This window comes from Sapajus apella, unplaced genomic scaffold (assembly GCF_009761245.1).
Source record: "Sapajus apella isolate SASKATOON/1434 unplaced genomic scaffold, GSC_monkey_1.0 scaffold22, whole genome shotgun sequence".
Lineage (NCBI taxonomy): Eukaryota > Metazoa > Chordata > Mammalia > Primates > Cebidae > Sapajus > Sapajus apella.
The window spans coordinates 14173473-14190163 of NW_022436962.1; the positions used below are offsets into that span (position 1 = coordinate 14173473).

At 38.2% G+C, this 16691-nt stretch overlaps 1 protein-coding gene across 3 annotated transcripts in view; it reads right to left on the reverse strand.

Moving 5' to 3' along the window:
• Window positions 1-16691, reverse strand: part of KCNH1 (potassium voltage-gated channel subfamily H member 1) — a 455549-nt gene that overhangs the window by 296092 nt on the left and 142766 nt on the right. The window lies entirely within an intron of this gene.

Here is a 16691-nt window from a genome sequence, read left to right on the forward strand (position 1 = left end):
GAGGTCAGGAGTTTGAGACCAGCCTGGACAACATGGTGATGCCTTGTCTCTACTAAAAATAAGAAAATTAGTTGAGCATGGTGGTGGGCGCCTATCTGGAGTCAGATTCTAGAATGAATATCGTGTGTACATGTATCTGTATTTCCAGCTACTCGGAAGGCTAAGCCAGGAAAACTGCCTGAACCCGAGAGGTGGAGGTTGCAGTGAGCCGAGATTGTACCACTGCACTCCAGCCTGGGTAGCAGAGTGAGATTCCATCTCAAAAACAACAACAACAAAAACTCAGAGAAGGAAGGCACTATTGCAAGAGAAGAGGAGAGCCAGCATAGTCAGTAATCCAAAGCTCAGAGACATTCCAAGATCCAAGAGAACAGGGAACAAATAAGATGAGGCTTGGAATATTAGTGAAGTCACTATTCAGCCCAGCAGGAAAATGTCCAAATGGTCTGAAACTAGTCCACCATCAGGAGCTGCAATGGCTACAGACGAACCCATCTGTAAATACACAACTCTGAGGACTCTAGATTAGGGTGGAACCTGAGAATAGGTATTTTCAACAGGCAATCTAGGTGTTTTTCTTTTTTTTTTTTTTTTTTTTTGAAATGAAGTCTCCCTCTGTTGCCCAGGCAGGAATGCAGTGGCATGATCTCAGCTCACTGCAACCTCTGCGTCTAGGGTTCAAGTGGTTCTCCTGCCTTAGCCTCCTGAGCAGCAGGGATTACATGCCTGTGCCACCACGCCTAGCTAATTTTTGTGTTTTTAGTAGAGACACGTTTTCACTATGTTGGCCAGGTTCGACTCGAACTCGTGATCCAAGTGATCCACCTGCCTCGATCTCCCAAAGTGCTGGGATTACAGGTGTGAGCTACCATGTCCGGCCAAGTCATTTTAATATGTAGCCAGGTAGTACCCAGAAGCAGAAAGAGTCCTCGAATAAACTAAAAATAAAATTACCATATGACCCAGAATCCCACTTTTGAATATAGATCTAAAGGAAATGAAATCAGTATGTCAGAAAGATATCTGCACTCTCATGTTCACTGCAGCATTGCTATTCACAATAACCAAGATATGCAATCAAGCTAAGTGTCCATGGTTGGATGAATGGAAAAAGAAAATGCAGGATATACACACACTGGAAAATTATACAGGGCTTTTTTAGAAGAAAATCTTGTCATTTGCAACACCATAGGTAAACCTGGAAGACATTATGCTAAATGAAATAAGCCAGACACAGAAAGACAAATACTGCATGATCTCACTTACATTTGGAATAAAAAAAAAAAGGCAAACCCATAGAAGTATTGAATAGAATGGTAGTTAACAGAGGCTGAGGAGGCAGGGGGAGTTGGGGAGTTGGTCAAAGGGTACAAAGTTTCAGTTAGACAGGAGGAATAAGTTTTAGTGATTATTGCAAAACACAGTGACCACAGTTAATGTATTATACATCTCAAAATTGCTAGAAGAGTAGGTTTTCTGTTCTCACCACAAAAAAATAGGTGAGGTGTTACATATGTTAATTAGCTTTATTTAATCATCCCAGAGTGATGAAAATATCACACTGTGCCCCAAAACACAGATAATTATTTGTAAATTTAAAATAAAATAAGATTTTTTTTTAAATTAAGGATAAAAACCAGAAAGCAGAAAGCAGAATTAGTCCTTAGCAATGCCAGTCTTGTCTGCCCTTTACAGCTGGTTCTAATGTAAAATCTCTCCTGAGATCAGGGTCTCGCCTTTTAGCCAATGCTCTAGCACCCAGAGAGTGGATGATCATCAAGAGGCCCAAGTTCAAATCCCCAGGAATAAAGAAGAGCTTCCCAAAGGCAGTATTTCCCAGGATTAAGTACCTTTGCGAGGTCAGTAATTGTTCTTTTGGATCATTTCCTGGGATGACGACAACACTAGTCACTAAATGCTAACCATGTGGGCACTGAACTTGTCTACATCCATGTCTAATTTAACCTCTACAACACCTTGCGAGCAGATACTGCCCTTATGAAAGATGAGAAAACCTCGATTCAGAGGATTAACTAATGTGCCCAAGAGCGAGTATCTGATAAGAGACAGAGTCAAACAGGCTATTGTTATTTTGTTACCCCTTCTGCACGACAGTGAAAGGTACTGTTGTTTGACCTGATGATTCTCTCTGTCGATCTCTGGCTATATCTTTCTTGCAGACCTGGCTCAAAACCCTCAACCTCTAAAATTCCCAAGGCACTGAACAGAGCGCTCATTTCTGGTGCTGTTTAATCAATCAGTGCTGAATAAATACAGAGGTAAGGCGGCATGTTTCCGTCATACCTTTTCCCAAAGACACAAAACACATTCATATTTACTGTTTCATCGGTTCTAGTGGCTGCTTTTTCAACATTTTTTTGGATTGAGACACAAATAAGGGGTTCTATAAAACATTTAAAATGGCATTATTTACAAAGCCTCATTCTTTCCTCTAAGTGTTACCATGCTGTTTGTTGCTTTTTCTAGTCAAATGGAATCTTTTCGTTTTTATACATCCATTTCAAAAAAATCTGGTTATATAAAATGTAACTTAAAAAAGAAGTCTCCTCTATTGCTTAGCATGTTTTATCTTCTATTTTTTTCTTTATGCTTTCCCTCAGTGAGAATTCTCCTATCTTCTCTAAATAGCCCCAAACGGTTTTGCCCACTTGTTTACAACACACTTAAACCTACACTCACCATTTGCACTACTTTCATGGGTCTGTCTTTGAACCAGTTGGGAGAGAACAAGCTGTTTCCAGCACTGCCATCCATGTCTCTGAGGCAGGTCATGCTCTCAGGAGTCCTCCTCTAGGCTCCCACCCACGTGGCTGTGATCTGACAATGGAGCACACAGTCCTTTCCCGCTCACTGAAGCTTTGCCCACCCTCCCTGCTCACATCAGCCTCTCACTGCTACTCTCACAATTAAAATGATTAGAAATAAGTATACTATTTTCTTTCTAGAAATAAGCACACTGTTTCAATTGCTTTGATTAATATATAAACATATAACAAATAACATGTCATTAAATTTTAAGTAGCCTTAAATTTTAAGTGGGAGGGACAATGTTTCTAGGGGACTTTTCTTGACCACCTCATATCACCCACTAAGCAATTTCTCATTCTACCAAAAAGGAATGATTCTCATGCACTTTAATTTCCAATATGTGTATAGTGACATTCGTGTAGTCAGTTACTAAGCACTGATGACGATCTTTACCTTCAAAAACTTTCAAAATATTAAAAAGGTAACAGTACACAAAGATAAACTACTGCGTCCTAAAGGAAGCCTTAAAGTCTCTGGTTCCCATAACAGCGTCCGTCACTGATTGTCAATACTCTCTTTTCTCCTAACCAATACACTGAGATACAATTCAGTTAATTTGCAAACCTTATGTCTTATCAACAGAAATTTCCTGTGCCTGGAAATACATTTAACACTCATTCCCATGAGAAGTTTTAATACTCAAAACCCTTTAATATAGTTCCCCATTCTTTGCGCTCCCTTTTCTACAGACTGTGGCCAGGACATGTTGTTGTTGGTAATGAGCTGGACAGTTCCAAAGAAACCAGAATTATTTCAGCTAAATTTGACCCCTAATTGTAGAGAACCCAAGGCTAAACAAGACATCATCTAAACATTAAGTAATTCTGGAATCTCAAGTGAGAACAAGATTTGTTCTGTCACTCACTAGCTGTGTGCTTCCTGACAAAGTCACCAACCTCTCTGTGTCTCTGACTTCATTAGTAGTCAGAAGGTAAAACATTAAAAAAAAAAAAAAACCTGTGTTTATAGGGGTTTTATGAGGTTCAAAGCAGAGAAAAAATGTAAAAATAAACAGTATAAAGTAATATATAAATATTATCTTAGTATTCATAAAGAAAATATCTGAAGTTTTAAACATAAATAAAAAATTAAAGCATAATGTTAACTAACTCAAAACACAAAATTGCTGACATTCTAACATTCTCCTATAAATACACTAGACTTCCATTTGTGAACAGTTAGTATTGATCATACCCAAATGATGATACCACGAATTGCATTATAATTAAAATAAAAATACACTTTCTGTGACTTTTTTTTCCTTACTATCTCATGTGATCTTGATTCACGCATTCATTGTTTTCCTCATTCCATCAATATCTGAATGCCTATTGGGTGCCAGAATCTGTGCTAACTGCCACAAATTGCAGAAGAAGACACAATCCCTTCTTACTAGTCAAACTGAGTTGAGTCATAATCAATCACGTAAGAAGATTATACAACATAAAAATATTTTGGTGTGTGTACCAAGTATTGTAGGAATGCAAAACAGAAAGTGACCGAGTCAGCCTAGGAGAGTCTTCAAGGAGATAGCAGTGTCTGCAGGATCTTAAAGGAAGGGCCTCTTCCAAGTTCTTGCTAGAAAAACGCCCCAGGTTCAACAAAAAGGGGAAGAACTTCAAAGCATGAAGACAATAGATCTGGTTAGAACAGAAACATAATTGTAATCATTTAGAAAATGATTATGTAGGCCAGGGGTTGGTCTAAACTCTTATTTTTTGCAGTCAACACCCTTCAAAATCTGGCTTCTACCTAACCTTTTAATGTTATACCCCAGTGGATGTGCAGCACACTAGCTAAATGTATATGCTAGAATCAAACCTATATTCAAATATCACCCCAAGATGACCATTAGTGTAGCCTTGGGAAGATGAAAACCTCTCTGAGCCTCCCTTTCTTCATGTATAAACATGGAATGATGATATGCCAGATTCATAAGATTCTTGTGAGGAGTTCAGAAGATAAGATGTATAAAATATTTAGCACTTATTAAACACTTAAGTTCTCAAAAAATATTAGCCATGACTTCTAATTGTCTACCCAATATCCATTTCTCATTCCTTCTTACTAGAGACTCTCTATGTTGGTAGGGTATCATCTACCAAGTTAAAAACTACGTTCCTTCCATTCTCTTACACAGACAGGTAACAGTATCACACAGTTCTGACCACTGAGATACAAGTAGAAGTCACTGGACAGGCTTCCCAAAAATCTTTAAAAGAGGGACAGATTCAGGAGGCTTATGTTCTTTTGCCTTTTGCCATTCTTCCTTTTCTCCACTTGGAACATGGGCTTGATGACTAGAACTGGAGCAGACATTCTGTGACTGCAAGAAAGAGCAAGAGCATCACAGAAATCTCAGCCCAGATAAACTTAAGCCACTGAATTAATACAGCACTTGTCGGCAATGGATTCTAATGCTGTAAGAAAAAATAAACCCCTATTTCCAAGCCTGGAAAGCATGAGGATTACGATGTGCTTCCTAAACTTACAGTATACACACAACCCTTAATATGTAAGCAGATCCAAAACACTTTACCCAAATGCCGTAGACCCAGATAGGCTGCAGAAATCAGATAGCTAATAGGGTCCATTTATCATATATGATCAAACACCCCTAAACAGAATTGGGAATATTTTTGCAGAGAAATGTATGAATATTCAGACTAAGTGAGACATATCAAGACCCTAAGTAGTAAACATCAACTCAGGTCAGGTTTTTTCAAGTACATTTAGGCCAGTAGAGATTTTGCACTAAATAGGTTATACTCATTTTTCTCAGCTTTTGGGATTGGGGATTGTATATAATGGACCAGTAAAAAGACAGAACGTATCTATAATCCAAGTGTAATATGCTGTGGGGGCTGAATAGGAAAATTATTCCTGGCCCAGAGAAATCAGAAAAGGTATCTCAAGTAAAGGAACCCCTGAGCTTAAACCATAATGGATTATTAAGATTTTTGAGCGATACACACGGTTTCTTCAGATATGGAAAGAACTACATGAGCAAAGCCCTCAACAGCATTGTGCTCTAACCATTAGTCAAGAAGAGATAAATATTAATAATGAAAATAACAACAAAACTAACATTTACTGAGAGATACTGATATACCAGACACTGCTGTACTTATTTAACCTATATTAACTCATTTCATCCTCACCTCAATCCCATGAGGTGAGTATAATCATTATTCCAATATTTCAGATAAGCAACTGTGCACAGAGAGGTTAAACAAAGTTGCTTAAGGGCATACAGCCAGTAAGAGGACTCTAATTCAGACAGTCTAAATGATAGCCCTAATAAAAACTCAATGAGATTCCAATTTTGACCTATCTAAATGGTCATTTTTTAAATTATTATCTGGTGCTGGTGAAGTATAAGAAAACTAGCATGGACCTCTGTAAACCTGTACAATCTTACTGACAGGCAAGCAGACAGCATGTATCAAAAGCCATCAAAATGTACATTCCCACTTTCCCAATAATTCTCCTTCTAATGATTTTTTTTTTCAAAGAAATAATCAGTCTTCTGGTAATAGTGTACTGATAAATTCAGAGGAACTCTCCTATTGAGAACAACTACAAACCCTAGACAAACAACTTTATAAAATTAGCTTGAATGCATCAGTGAGCTAGCAAGGCAGTGAAGAATTATGCAGCCAAGCACGGCAGTTCATGCATGTAATACCAGCACTCCAGAATGCCAAGGCACGAGGGTCACTTGAGCCCAGGAGTTCAAGACCAGCCTAGGCAACATAGTGAGAGCCCCATCTCTAGGGGAAAAAAAAAAAAAAAAAGAAAATAGCAGGGTGTGGTGGTGTACACTTGTGGTCCTAGCTACTCCAGAGACTGAGGTAGGAGAATCACTTGAGCCTGGGAGTGGGAGGTTGAGGCTACAGTGAGTCATGATCACACCACTGCACTGTAAGCTGGGTGATAGAATAAGACCCGTCTCAAAGAAAAAAAAAAAAAAAACTATGGGCCAAAGGGGTCAAAATCCAGGAGATGATGAAATCCCAAGTCCAGTGTTTGGAGCAGTTTTTCCCTAGAGCATTAGCCAATTCCACAGAGGAAGTTAAGAGGCTAAAGATCCAAGCATTGCTTTGATAACTTCTTGGATTTAGGGAGACAAATATAAGACGTCTGGAGACTATTAAAGAAAGGGCTCTGGTAAGCCTGCTTTTGGTTGTAACTACAATGACTACTCTCTAGAGCAAAGTGAACCAGAAAAAGTCTTGAAATACAGCTTCAAATCACCTCACTCCTTGAAACTGTATTCAGGGGAGCCTGGTTGCTAGTGTTCTTAGCTACCTGTAAGAAGCAAATTTAAATATTCTCTAAAAAAATATAATACTGGCTGGGCGTGATGGCTCATGCCTGTAATCCCATCACTTCGGGAGGCCCAGGTGGGCAGATCATGAGGTCAAGAGATCAGGACCATCCTGGCCAACATGGTGAAACACGATCTCTACTAAAAATACAAAAATTAGCTGGGCATGGTGGCACATGCCTGTAATCTCAGCTACTCGGGAGGCTGAAGCAGGAGAATCACTTGAACCTGGGAGGCAGAGGTTGCAGTGAGCCGAGATCACACCACTGCACTCCAGCCAGGCGACAGAGCGAGACGCCATCCCAAAAATAATAACAACAATACCATCCTTGGCCCCAAAATATTTAAAAATTTCATGTAGAATGTCCAGTGCACAATCCAAAATAACTATTACATTAAGAGATAAAGTCTGTGGGAAAACTAAGAGAAACAATAGAATGCAATAGAATGAAACCCACAGAGACTTCAGATTATGGAGTTATTGAATGTACACATTAAAATAATTATCCTAACATATTTTACAAGATAAAGGGAATGATCAAGAATTTCAGCTGAAAACTTAAAACTATAAAATAAGCTGTTTGACAGTTCTAACTCTGAAAAATACAATAACCAAAATTAGGAATGCACTGCATGAGTTCAGAAGCCAGGGTCAGTTTTGGAGAATTCTCTGCTACTATCTGTTTATAACTTTACCTCCTTACAACTTTACTTCCTCTTTGGTCCAGAATTCTAAGGACACACAGGTTAAATCTTTGCACTCTATCTCCTGTGTCTATCTTACAAACTCTTGTATTTTTTAATCTTTTCTCTTCCCATGCTTCACTCTGGATATTTTTTTCTGACTCATCTCCCAGATAGTAGCAAAATTAAAAATGCACTGAATAAGCCTGGGATGGTTTTCTTCTTTTTTTTTTTTTTTTTTTTTTTTGGAGAATATTTAAATTTGCTTCTTACAGGTAGCTAAGAACACTAGTAACCAGGCTCACCTGAATACAATTTCAAGGAGTGAGGTGATTTGAAGCTGTATTTCAAGACTTTCTCTGGTTCACTTTGCTCTAGAGAGTAGTCATTGTAGTTACAACTAAAAGCAGGATTGCCAGAGCCCTTTCTGTAATAGCCTCTAGACCTTTCACTTGGATCCTCTTAATTAACCAAAGCTGAAGAGTGTATTAGGAAACTGGGAGATGAGTCAGAAAAAAATATCCAGCATGCAAAAGAGTTAAAAAGTAAAAGTATCCACATGTGGCACACACAACCTAAAAAAAAGCGTTCTGCCCCTTTATGTTAGGGGTGATAAAGCCCCTAATTCTAATCCTGATCCAGACTTCTGCTGTTACTAGCTCGCAGGTCTGCACTATTCTTTGCTGCTTCACTATATCTTGCCCAATGCATTAATTATTATCTACAAGGTCTCTGACAGACAGTGGTTTTATCTAAGTACAGCACAATAAAACTACTAGAAGAGATGAATAAGGAGGAGGAAAAGAAGAAGAAAGGAAGAAAGGAAGAGAGAGAGAGAGTATGTATCTTAAAAGCACCAAAGAAAAAGAATTCCTATGATGGACAACAATTAAACCAAGAGCTAAATTCTTTTTTTTTTTTTTTTGAGACGGAGTTTCACTCATGTTACCCAGGCTGGAGTGCAATGGCGCGATCTCGGCTCACCGCAACCTCCGCCTCCTGGGTTCAGGGAATTCTACTGCCTCAGCCTCCTGAGTAGCTGGGATTACAGGCACACACCACCATGCCCAGCTAATTTTTTGTATTTTTAGTAGAGATGGGGTTTCACCGTGTTGACCAGGATGGTCTCGATCTCTGGACCTCATGATCCACCCGCCTCGGCCTCCCAAAGTGCTGGGATTACAGGCTTGAGCCACCGCGCCAGCCGAGCTAAATTCTTAAAAGAAATAATAGAAGTCCGATGAATTATGAAACAATATCTCCAAATTACCAAAAGAAAATAATTAGCAATCATGAATCCAATCACATCAGTGCAAAAATCTTTCAAAAATTGAACTGAAATAAAGATATTTTCAGACAAAGTATGAGAATTGGTCACCAGCAGACTAAACAAATGCTAAAGGGTATTGTTCAGGCAGAAAGAAAAATTTACCACATGGAAGCTAGAAGATGATTGAAAGGATGAGGAACAATGAAAGGGGTGATAGATATGAGTGAGTATCGATGCATAAGACAACAATGGAGATACATATAGAATATATATATGCTTGAAAATAACATAAGTAAAGAAGTTAAAAGTTTAAAGCATTCTAAAATTCTTGCAATATCTAGGAAGGGGCACAAGTACTAATTTACAATAGAATTGTATTTTTTGGAGTGCTCACCAGAAGTGCAGTAAACTAATATAAAAAGTTAATAGAGAGGTGAATAATACAAAATAACCAATCCCAAAAGAAGATAAAGAGGAGAGGGGGAAAAGAGAAAGGGTGGGGCAATTAAGAGCAAACAGCAAGGTAAAAGATAGAAACCAAGATACCATATCAAATGTACTAAAGGCAATGAATTAAATCCTTCAAATTAAAGGCAAGTGTGTCAGAGTGGATTTAAAAAGTAGCCTTCTTAGAGGAGATACATCTAAAATACAAGAATATAGCAAGGTTTATGTTAAGGGATCGAAAAATTACCATGTAAACACTAAAAAAAATCAAAGCTGGTGTTGCTCCATTAATATCACACGAAATAGACTTAAAGAAAAATTACTACTAAATAGACACACTTCATAATGTTAAGGTTCAAATTAGCAGAAAGGTAAAAAAAAATTCCAAAAATCTAAAACAAAAGCTGTTTCTTTGGAAACATTATAAAGCTATTAAATTAGCAATACTAATTGTAAAGGGGGAAGAGAGAATGAATAAGAGAGATAACGAAGGTAAGCAAATATATCAGAAATGAAAAAAGGAAGCAGCATCACTACATATCTTACACACATTAAAAGATGAAAGGACATTATTTATGAACAATTGTATACCAATAACTCGAAAACTTTAAATACAATAGGAATATTCTAGGCCAGGTGCAGTAGCTCATGCCTGTAATCCCAGCACTTTGGGAGGCCGAGGCAGGTGGATCATGAGGTCAAGAGATTGACACTATCCTAGCCAACATGGTGAAATCCTGTCTCTACTAAAAATACAAAAAAATTAGCTGGGCGTGGTGGAGTGTGCCCGTAGTCCCAGCTACTAGGGAGGCAGAGGCAGGAGAATCACTTGAACCAGGGAGGCGGAGGTTGCAGTGAGCCAAGATCATGCCACTGCACTCCAGCCTGATGACAGAGTGCGACTCTGTATCAAAAAAAAAAAAAAAAAAGAAAGAAAGAAAGAAAAGAAAAGAAAGGAAATATTCCAAGAAGAATTCAGCTTACAAAAACTGACTCCAGAAGTAACAGAAAATTTGAATGGGTCTTTGACTATTTAAATTATTAAATCCAAAATGGAAAATTCCAAGGCCAGATTGCCTCGACTGGTGAATTCTACCAAATATTTAAGGGAGAAATAAAAATGTTAGAACTCATTACAAAACTACATTGATTAACACAATGTGATATTGGTGTAGTAATATACAAACAAATCAGTGAAAAAAAATTGAGTCCAGAAAAGGATCCAGGCCTATAAAGACACTAATTAAGTGAAGGACTGGACTGAAGGCTGAAGACAAGTGAAGAAAGGATGGCGTTCTCAAATAAATGATACTAGGCCAAAGGGTATCCATGTGAGGAAAAAACTAAACTTGCTCTCTATTTCATACCATACACAATAATCAGTCTAAGTGGATTTCGGATCTAAATGTGAATGGAAAACAATAAAGCTGGTGGAAGATAATATGGGAAAATATCTTGAAGTTGGGAGTATGAAATTTAAACAAGAAACAAAAGCACACAAATGAAAAATTGATATATTGCTCTAAATTAAGAACTTTTAATCAAAATGCACCCTAAAGGGAGAAAATAGGAAAAACACACAGTAGGAAAAAAATACTTACAACACATGTAACTCATAAAGGGTTCATATCCAGATTATATAAAGAACTTCTACCAATCAATTTTTTAACAAAAAGGGTATTACACGTAGAAAAGGAGACTGCACAAGAACTTCATAAAAGAGGGTAGCCAAAGATGTCCACTTCCAGCAAAAATTCATGAAAAGATTTTAAGCCTCTTCAGTCATTCAAAACATATAAATCAAAACCAGAATGAGAAACAACTAAAAACTCACTGGATTAGGTAGAATTAACCAAACTGAAAACACCAGCGTTGGTAAGAAAGTAGAGCAGTGGAAATTCTCACATACTGCAACCACTTTGTGCAAAGCACTCAATGGACAGCTGTTTGGCAGTATTTACTAATCAATATGCATACACGTAGAGCCCAGCAACTCTTCTCTTTCCAACAGAAATCAGGGTACTATGAATAATAGCAATGATATTCATTTTAAAAATAACCTAAATGAACATGGATAGTAGATTGGATTAATAAACTGAAGTATATTCATACAAGAGATTACACACAATGATAACAATGAACTACTGATATACTCAAAAGCATGCTTGAATCTCTAAAAAACCAGTACTGAACAAAATAAAAATGCTTCACTGTTCCATTTAATTTATATAAAGTTCAGAAATACACAAAAGAACACTAATGTTAGAAATCAGGTTTGGGGAGGAGGAAGGGAGAAGTGATTAGGAGAGATGAGGGATGTCTGGGGAATTGGTTACATTCTATTTCTTGTTCTGGATGATGGCTACCTAGACGACTGCTTTGTTAGAACTCACTGAGCAGCATATTTCTGTTTTAAACATTTTAAAGAAAAATAATCACAAATGTGACACAAATTTACAAAGATGTACTGTTTATTATGATAAAAAAGTAAAAAAAGGAAATAACCTAAATGTCAAATAATAATGTAGCCATACAATTAACTACTATATAATCATTTAAATTTCTGCTGTGAAAGAATTTTTAATGTTATAAAAAGAGAAAAATCTATTGCTGAGAGATCCAAGATGACCAAATAGGAACAGCTCTGAAGGGCAGTTCCCAGCAAGAACAAAGCAGAGGGTGAGTGATCACTGTATTTCCAAAGGAGTTTTTACTGCCCACAGACCAGCAGATTCCCGGGCTGAAAAGCGCCACGAGTTTCCAGCATAGCTGTTTCAGCTGGCACTGCGGGTCTCCACACAAAAACACACAAATCTGGGTGGCCGTTTCAACTGGCGACTGGAACCCCTGGGAGACAGAGCCACCATTCAACTGAAAAAAAGGGGGCTGTAACAGGGAGCCAGGTGATCTGGCTTGGTGGGTCCCACCACCACAAAGACCAGCAATCTGAAATGCTCTGGATTGAGAGTTTCACAGCAAGTGCAGCTGGACCTGGGACCATCCAGCTCAGTGGAAGGAAGGGCATCAGCCACTACCAAGGCAGTCTGCCACTACCAAGGCAGTCCACCACTACCGAGGCAGTCTGCCATTACCAAGGCAGTTCTAATTGTACCTCTGTAAACGCCTCTGCTGGCAAACTGTGACCAGACTACCTCCTTGCTAGGCAGAGTGTCTCTGAAAAAAGGCAGCAGCATATCAGGAACTTATAAATAAATAAAGCCCTAACTTCCCAGGACAGAGCACCTGGGGAAAAAGGCGGTTATGAGTTCCACTGCACCAGACTTAAACGTATCTACCAAGCAGCTTCTGAATTGAAGAATGGTGCTACCAGCTCAGCACTTGAGCCCCTGTAAAGGACAGACTGTCTCCTCAAGCAGCTCCCCGACCCCTGTATATCCAAAGAGACACCTCATTAAGGAACGCTCAGGCTGACATCTGGTGGGTATCCTTCTGGGACAAAGATAACAGAAGAAGAAACAGGCAGCAACCCTTATGGTTCTGCAGCCACCTCAGGTGATGCCCAGGCAAGCAGGGTCTGGACTGGACCTCTAGCAGTCCTACAGCAGAGGGGCCAGACTATTAGAAGGAAAACGAAAAAACAGAAAGAAATAACTTCAAACATCAACAAAAAAGACATCCACTCAGAGACCCCATCCGAAAGTCACCAACTACAAAGACCACAGGTATATCAATCCATGAAGATGGGAAAATACAGCACAAAAAGGATGAAAACACCAAAAACCAGAACACCTCTCCCCTTCCAAGGGATCACAACTCCTCACCAGCTAGGGAACAAAGCTGGATGAAGAATGAGTCTGATGAATTGACAGAAACAGGCTTCAAAAGTAGGGTTATAACAAATTTCTCTGAGCTAAAAGAACACGTACTAACCCAATGCAAAGAAATTAAGAACCTTGAAAAAGAGGTTAGAGCTACCAAGAATAAACAGCTTAGAGAAGAATATAAACGACTTGATGGAGCTGAAAAACACAGCACAAGAACTTCGCAAAGCATACACAAGTTTAAATAGCTGAATCAACCAAGCAGAAGAACGGATATCAGAAATTGAAGATCAACTCAATGAAATAAAATGAGAAGGCAAGATTAGAGAAACAAGTGAAAAGAAATGAACAAAACCACCAAGAAATATGGGATTATGTGAAAAGACCTAATCTATGTTTGATAGGTGTACCTGAATGTGATGGAGAGAATGAATCCAAGCTGGAAAATACTCTTCAGGATATTATCCAGGAAAAATTCCCCAGCCTAGCAAGGCAGGCCAATATTCAAGTCCAGGAAAGAGAACACCATAAAGATATTCCTCAAGAAGAGCAACCAACCCCAAGGTACATAATCATCAGATTCACCAGGGTCGAAATGAGAAAAAAAAATGTCAAGGGCAGCCAGAGAGAAAGGATGGGTTACCCACAAAGGGAAGACCATCAGACTCACAGTGGATCTCTCAGCAGAAACTCTACAAGCCAGAAGAGAGTGGGGGCCAATATTCAACGTTGAACTTTGACCCTAAAGTTCATATCCAGCCAAACTAAGCTTCATAAGTGAAGGAGAAATAAAATCCTTTATGAACAAGCAATTGCTGAGAAATTTCATCACCACCATGCCTGCCTTACAAGAGCTCCTAAAAGAAGCACTAAACATAGAAAGGAATAATCAGTAACAGCCACCGCAAAAACATACCAAATGGTAAAGACCATTGACACAATGAAGAAATTGTGTCAACTAATGGGCAAAACAACCAGCTAGCATCAAAATAGCAGGATCAAATTCACATATAACAATATTAACCTTAAACATAAATGGGCTAAATGTCCCAATCAAAAGATACAGACTGGCAAATTGGATAAAAAGTCAAAACCCATCAGTGTGCTGTATCCAGGAAACCTATCTCATATGCAAGGATACACGAAGGCTCAAAATAAAGGGATGGAAGAAGATTCATCAAACAAATGGAGAGCAAAAAAACAGGAATTGCAATCCTAGTCTCTGATAAAATGGACTTTTTTTAAAACCAACAAAGATCAAAAGAGACAAAGAAGGGTATTACATAATTGTAAAAGGATCAATGCAACAAAAATAGCTAACGATATTAAATATATATGCACTCAATACAGGAGCACCCAGATACATAAAGCAAGTTCTTAATGACCTACAAAGGGACTTAGACTCCTACACAATAATAGTGGGAGACTTTAACACTCTTTGTCAATATTAGACAGATCAATGAGATAGAAAATTAAAACAAAGATATCCAGGACTCGAACTCAGATCTGGACCAAGCAAACCTAATAGACATTTACAGAACTCTCCACCCCAAATCCACAGAATATACATTCTTCTCATCACCACATCACACCTACTCTAAAATTGGCCACATAATTGGAAGTAAATCACTCCTCAGCAAATGCAAAAGAATGGAAATCATGAGAAACAGTCTCTCAGACCACAGTGTAATCAAATTAGAACTCAGGATTAAGAAACTAACTCAGAATCACAAAACTTCATGGAAACTGAACAAGGGGCTCATGAATGTTGACTGGATAAACAATGAAATGAAGGCAGAAATAAAGATGTTCTTCAAAACCAATGAGAATGAAGACACAATGTACCAGAATCTCCGGGACACATTTAAAACAGTGTCTAGAGGGCATTTATAGCAATAAATGCCCACATGAGAAGAAAGGAAAGATCTAAAATTGACACCCTATTCTCGAAAGAGTTAGAGGAACAAGATCAAAAACACTCAAAAGCTAGCAGAAGACAAGAAATAACTAAGATCAGAGCAGAATTGAAGGAGATAAAGACACAAAAAACCCTTCAAAAAAATCAATTAATCCAAGAGCTGGTTTTTTGAAAAAATCAATAAAATAGACATACCACTAGCCAGATTAATAAAAAAGAAAAGAGAGAATAATCAAATAGATGCAATAAAAAAACAATAAAGGGGATATCACCACCAATTCCACAAAAATACAAACTACCATCAGAGATTACTACAAACAACTCTAGGCACATAAACCAGTAAACCTGGAAGAAATGGATAAATTCCTGGACACTTGCACCCTCCCAAGCCTAAACTAGGAAGAAGTTGAGCCCCTGAATAGACCAATAACAAGGACTGAGGTTGAGGCAGCAATTAATAGCCTACCAACCCAAAAAAGCCCAGGTCCAGATGGGTTCACAGCCGAATTCTACCAGACGTACAAAGAGGAGCTGGTACCACTCCTCCTGAAACTATTCCAAACAATCGAAAAAGAGGGAATCCTTCCCAAATCATTTTATGAGATCAACATCATCCTGATACCAAAACCCAGCAGAGACTCAACAAGAAAAGAAACCTTCAGGCCAATATCCATGATGAAAATAGAAGCAAAAATCTTCAATAAAATACTGGCAAGCTGATTGCAACAGCACATGAAAAAGCTTATCCATCACGATCAAGTAGGCTTCGTCCTGGAAATGCAAGGCTGGTTCAACATACGCAAGTCTATAAATGTAATCCACCATATAAACAGAACCAAAGACAAAACCACATGATTATCTCAATAGATGCAGACAAGGCCTTTGACAAAATTCAGAAGCCCTTTATGCTAATAACTCAATAAACTAGTTATCGATGGAACATATCTCAAAATAATAATAAAAGCTATTTCTGAAAAGCCCACAGCCAGCATCATACTAAATGGGAAAAAACTGGAATTTTTTTTCAAAGGGAATCTGCCCATTTTCCAGATTCCCTTTGAAATCTGGCACTAGACAAGGATGCCCTCTCTCACCACTCCTATTCAATATAATATTGGAAGTTCTAGCCAGAGTAATCAGGCAAGAAAAAGAAATAAAGGGTATTCAGTTAGGAAAGGTGGAAGTTAAATTGTCTCTACTTGCAGAGGACATGATTGTACATTTAGAAGACCCCACCGTTTCAGCCACAAATCTCCTTAAACTGAGAAGCAACTTCAACAAAGTCTCAGGATATAAAATCAATGTGCAGAAATCACAAGTATTCCTTTACACTAATAACAGACTAACAGAGAACCAAATCAAGAGCAAACTCCCATTCACAATTGCTACAAAAAGAATAAAATACCTAGGAATACAACTAACAAAGGATGT